This window comes from Magallana gigas, chromosome 6 (assembly GCF_963853765.1).
Source record: "Magallana gigas chromosome 6, xbMagGiga1.1, whole genome shotgun sequence".
Lineage (NCBI taxonomy): Eukaryota > Metazoa > Mollusca > Bivalvia > Ostreida > Ostreidae > Magallana > Magallana gigas.
Genome location: NC_088858.1, coordinates 20,292,148 through 20,298,015, shown reverse-complemented (window position 1 = coordinate 20,298,015; position 5,868 = coordinate 20,292,148). Strand labels below are relative to the sequence as shown.

The 5,868-nt window shown below is 32.3% G+C and overlaps 1 long non-coding RNA gene across 1 annotated transcript; it reads right to left on the bottom strand.

Annotated features, from left to right (window-relative positions):
- Positions 1-1,704: 1,704 nt before the first annotated feature.
- On the bottom strand, positions 1,705-5,343 carry LOC136275975 (uncharacterized). Its single transcript, XR_010714472.1, has 4 exons — positions 5,273-5,343; positions 2,947-2,985; positions 2,543-2,601; positions 1,705-2,273 (listed from the first exon to the last, which is right to left on the bottom strand). It is a non-coding gene; the product is annotated as an uncharacterized lncRNA (long non-coding RNA).
- Positions 5,344-5,868: the final 525 nt, after the last annotated feature.

Below are 5,868 nucleotides of genomic sequence, written 5' to 3'. Positions count from 1 at the left end.
TGAAAATGAACTTAGTGCTAACAAAAAAAAAAATTTTTTTTTCTTCTATGAATATGCACATCCGACTTTCCTCAACATTATCTTGCCTAGAAATGTACGCAGCACAGTCACAGTCAAGGAATCACAACGGTAATCGGCCAATGAAAATGAACTTAGTGCCAGCAAAAAAATAATATTTTTTTCTTCTATGAATATGCACATCCGACTTTCCTCAACATTATCTTCCCTAGAAATGTACGCACCACAGTCATGGAATCACAACGGTAATCGGCCAATGAAAATGAACTTAGTGCCAACAAAAAAAAAATAAAAAAAATTTCTTCTATGAATATGCACATCCGACTTTCCTCAACATTATCTTGCCTAGAAATGTACGCACCAAAGTCAAGGAATCACAACGGTAATCGGCCAATGAAAATGAACTTAGTGCCAAAAAAAAAACATATTTTTTTTTTCTATGAATATGCACATCCGACTTTCCTCAACATTATCTTGCCTAGCAATATACGCACCACAGTCAAGGAATCACAACGGTAATCATCTTCGCTAGCCAAGGGTTTTCGGTCCACTTTGCTCCCCATAAACCCTTGGCGGATTTCATTACGAAAACTCGGTGATGTGGTGGCGCTATCTAGCGAGCAAATTGAGTTGCGCCCCTTGCATATTTACATTTTAATCGAATTAAACAACAGGTTATATACACACTACGGCATTAATACAACTTGAAAACATGTTGACTACTGAATATCGGAACATAATTAACGATGCTATTAAATACGATTTAAGTTATAACCTAGGGAAAGCACGGAATGTTTTATTCATAGTGTTTTGTAAGGACCTGTACCGGGATTGAAAAAGTCGCCGATTTATATGAAAGCTTTCATACCATAAAATCAGGTATCGTTGTCGTGAATATTGCAGACCAAAGAAATTAAATAAAACAGAGCTCACTGAACTTTTAAAAGCAATAACCATAAGTAGGAACGTATATATACTAACGGGATAGGCAACTTCTACATTCGCCATGTTTACTTTCCATGCCATCACGCGAGCCTTGACAAGTTTGTAGAACTATGGTCAATCCCAGTAAAACATATAGGTTTTAAAGCGATCTGGTTAGACCATCGTTGGGGAGGCACTGTACTTGTGTCTCAATTTGTTAAAAGCACCGAATGTTTTACCAAAGATCACACATGTGTTTTCTTTTAAAGTTTATATTTACAAGCACTGCGATTGGATCAGCTACTCGCAGCTGCAGCCAATCATAAAACAGATCTTGTCACCGAGTTTTCGTAATGAAATCCGCCAAGGGTTTATGGGGAGCAAAGTGGACCAAAAACCCTTGGCTAGCGAAGATGAACGGTAATCGGCCAATGAAAATGAACTTAGTGCCAACAAAAAAAAAATAAAAAAATTCTTCTATGAATATGCACATCCGACTTTCCTCAACATTATCTTCCCTAGAAATGTACGCACCACAGTCATGGAATCACAACGGTAATCGGCCAATGAAAATGAACTTAGTGCCAACAAAAAAAAAAAAAAAAATTTCTTCTCTGAATATGCACATCCGACTTTCCTCAACATTATCTTGCCTAGAAATGTACGCACCAAAGTCAAGGAATCACAACGGTAATCGGCCAATGAAAATGAACTTAGTGCCAAAAAAAAAATATTTTTTTTTCTATGAATATGCACATCCGAATTTCTTCAACATTATCTTGCCTAGAAATGTACGCACCACAGTCAAGGAATCACAACGGTAATCGGCCAATCAAAATGACCTTAGTGCCCAAAAAAAGAAGAAAAAAAATTGTTTTCCTATGAATATGCACAACTGAATTTCTTCGAGTGTTGGGTGCTATTGTCATTTCCATCATTTTCTTCCAATGATTCCATTTCTTTTCCTTTTTTCTCGTTTGGACTCATATCGTGGTCACTTTTGTTTTTCTCTGCTTCTTCTAAACTTAAGCGTTGGGTGCTATTGTCATTTCCATCATTTTCTTCCAATGATTCCATTTCTTTTCCTTCTTTCTCGTTTGGACTCATATCGTGGTCACTTGTTTTTCTCTGCTTAAGCGTTGGGCGCTATCCTCTCTGTCATCTTGGCTAGGTGTTCCAGAATCGTCAGTTCTCTCGGGTTTCTCATTTTGTTTGTTGGTGTTACTGTTACTCATTTTCATTTTTCTATTTCCCGTCTTTTTATTTTTTTTTATTTTTAAATGTTCGTGTTCCTCCAATCTTTCAAGTTAAGTTGTGATTATAAGGAAATTCTAAAATGTAATTATTCAAATTACATTGACAAATTGACAGAAATTACATTAGCTATAAGTTACCACAAATGCATTGTACGTTTCATAAAAAATCAATTACAGTGCGTACTGTAAAGACATTTAATCTTTGAGCTTTACAGACACAATCCAAGTAGTGTACCTTTAATTACAAAAATACACTTTGGTATTGACAATGCAATTAAAATAAAACCAGCGACAAAACATTTACACTGATAAGTAAAATAAAAGTTCATATAAAATTTACATACCACAAGATGCTACGGATATCGACTGGATAGTGTTCTCTGGAAACGGTATACTGCTCTAACTTAATTAGAATTAGAGGTAACTTATATTATATACATACATGTAGCTTCAATATAATTGGTTAATTTAATAAATGCACCAATGGAATTACAGATAGGAGGAACTCAATTCACTTGCGCAGTAAAACTTTGACTGATATCCTACTGTACGCCCCTGTACCATTAATTTGAAAAATAAAATCTTTCTCAAAATCTTGTATGGTGTTTTCTTATTCATTTTTATTATGATAAATATAGCATTAACATTATGTACATAGAGAAGAATGCACCAGGTCTTCCAGGGTGACCAATCCAATAAATAAAATCATTTTTATATAAATTTAAAAAAAAAATCTAGGGAATCTTACCTTATAAGCTCTCACTTTGTGTAACTCTTCAACTCTTCACTAAAAGTAAAAGTAAAGTCTTTACAGTAAATCAAAACGAAAGTAAAAACACTCCCAAATTTTAAAATTACTAGGAACACAAAATGAAACTGAAAGTAATTTACGGTCGTATTTAAACCTCTGGTTCGTCGGAATTTATTTTATTTTCTAAAAATTAAGATTCATGAGTTAAGCATTAGCGGTACAAACTTATCCAGGTATACGTGTGATTAACAACTGCGATTCAAATTGTAATGCAAAAGTATCATATTCAACCAGGTTTTTTTCTTTGTTAATAAACAACTTACTTTTTGAATTAAGATATTCTATTATATGCAATTCTGTTAAACTTCTTACTATTATATAGCTTGTTATGTTAAATTGTCAGGTTCAATCTAAAATATGTGCTTGAAATAAACATCGAGTTATTTGCAATTTAGTGCTTTGAGGGTTGAAACTTAGCCAGTGACACAGTTTAAGTACATAACAAAAACATATTTAAAATGTGTCATGCATCGTTAAAAAAATAAGTATGCATTATATGCTTTAAGGAAGTTGATTGCTTAATCTGTTTTTACTTGTATTTCCGTGTCGACTCTCTTTATTGCGACCCCAAAAAAAATTACTTGCACATTGCAGGAAAAATCGATATTTTTTAAGTTGCATTAAAAACGCAACCATACCTTTTAATTGTTAGTAAAACATTTTGATCGTGCACTTGATTTCAAGTTTTGAACTAAACTTTTTTAGCGACTCATGTCTTTCGCTGCATTACAAACTGATTGATATATATGTAACCGAACAGAAAGGAGGCAGTTGATAGTTTCAGTCGATTTATTAAATAGATAAATAAAGCATTGACCTAAAAACAAAACAAATAATACATTAGACATAAAATACAGTTTTAAAAGTACATTTGATATGTTTTGTTTCTGAAATCTTTGACAATAAGCAACCGTTACTCCAGTATTCATTTATAACATAAAAACATGTTTTGTAACAATTTTACATTTGAACTTACAAACAAGTTTTAGAAATTACTATGACAAGTTTAACTGCAAAAATACGATAAAGTATACACTTTGCAATTAAAATAAAATGCCCTAGCTAATCACTATCATGGTAAGTAAAGAAATATATAAGTCAATATGATATTAACATACCACAAGATGCAGCAGATACACGCTTGATTGACCGACGATGTTGAAAATGAAATACTGCCTAATTTTACTTAGTTTGAACGGTTACTTATATCAAATAGAGATTTGAATTTATTGGATAATGAAAATAAGAAAGACCAATGAAATTAGAGAACCAAGGAAAAACGAAAGCCTTTACTCAGCCAACTCAATCCAGTTGCGCAGTGTAACTGGCAGTTATTTAAAATTTAAAACTGTTTCACAAAAAACGGATAATGAAATAGATAAAACGAATAAATACATATAGAAATATGTTTGATCAATACATGATCAACACATATAATTATCACGCTGGTTTATAATAATAGATATTGAACTCAAATTTCAAGAGGCTTTTTAAAAATGTTTATGCAATTAAACGTTTATTTTATCTTCGAAGAGTACCCAACTGATCGTTTGGTTATATCATTATTTATTACCTGCAAAACTCGGTCGATATGTTGCTAGTGTCAACGATCAACAAAGTCAATTTAATGTTCTGCGTGCTAATGTTTATTTAATGCAATTTTCATGCTATTTAACATTTTGGCAGAAAGACAAAGATTTTGCATTGATGATCAAATGATACAGTTAAACATTATAGGAACATATAATGCGATTTTTTTCATATCAACAAATATTGCCTAAGCTAGCCAAGTCTCTGCGATATTTTATTTTAAACAACCAATTTCTATGAAATATGAAGGATAAAAGTAACAAATCTCGGAGTTTTGTCCATTTTTGACTAATGAAATATATCTAGATTGCCTACAGTCTCGCCAAAAACGACATTAAACAAGCTCTTGGCCTCCTCTTTAAAATGATGTCAAATTGAATATAGGTACCGGGATTACTTTTCCCCTGATTGAATATGTCAAAATGTCAAAATATTATTTGTTTTATTTTCTACATAATTCCTTTAAAGCTGTAAAATACGGGGAAAATTTCATCAAATCAATTATGACGTCATAATGGTTCTAGCACCAAAAAGTCAGTCTGGAATCATCTACTAGATCTTGACCTTAACTGATTGAATATTTAAAAAACCATAAAAATAAATCATGCGACTTTATCAAATTATGTTTTGTTTATTTCTAACTTTTAAAGATGAACAACACAAACTTTCTTACCGCATTGACGCTTTACTCTCAAATTGTTTAGAAGCGTGTATTTATTACTATTTAAATAGGAATTCAAAAAGAAAGCAAAATTCCGGGAACTCAAAACGAAAGTAAACAAAACGTTGATATAGGTCAACCAAAAACAGTGCAAAAAAATATATGCACTTTTTTCTACCATTTTATATCCAAATTGTAGACCGTTATATATAATTTTGGTTCAAAATTATAAAATATAATTAGAATACACACGTACATTTAACATATTTGACATGAATTTTCTATGAGGTGACACAGATGGCCCGCGCGAAGTCATACAACTTTGACGAGCTTTAAAATACGTTTGATCTCAGTCTCTCTTTTTCCACTGCGTGCTCTGTTTGGTGAAGTGAGACTAAGACATCCCCATAGCCTACTATATTTTATTTGGATACCTAAATAAACAATATTGATGGGATGCTTGTTAACATGTTGCAGATATAGGATCAAATTATTATATTCTCACTAGTGAACCTTGTATAAGAGGAATGCAAATTGTCTGCACGGCATGTCTATCATGACACGGTCGTTATAAGACCACGTTCATTCCGTAATCATGGTACAAACTT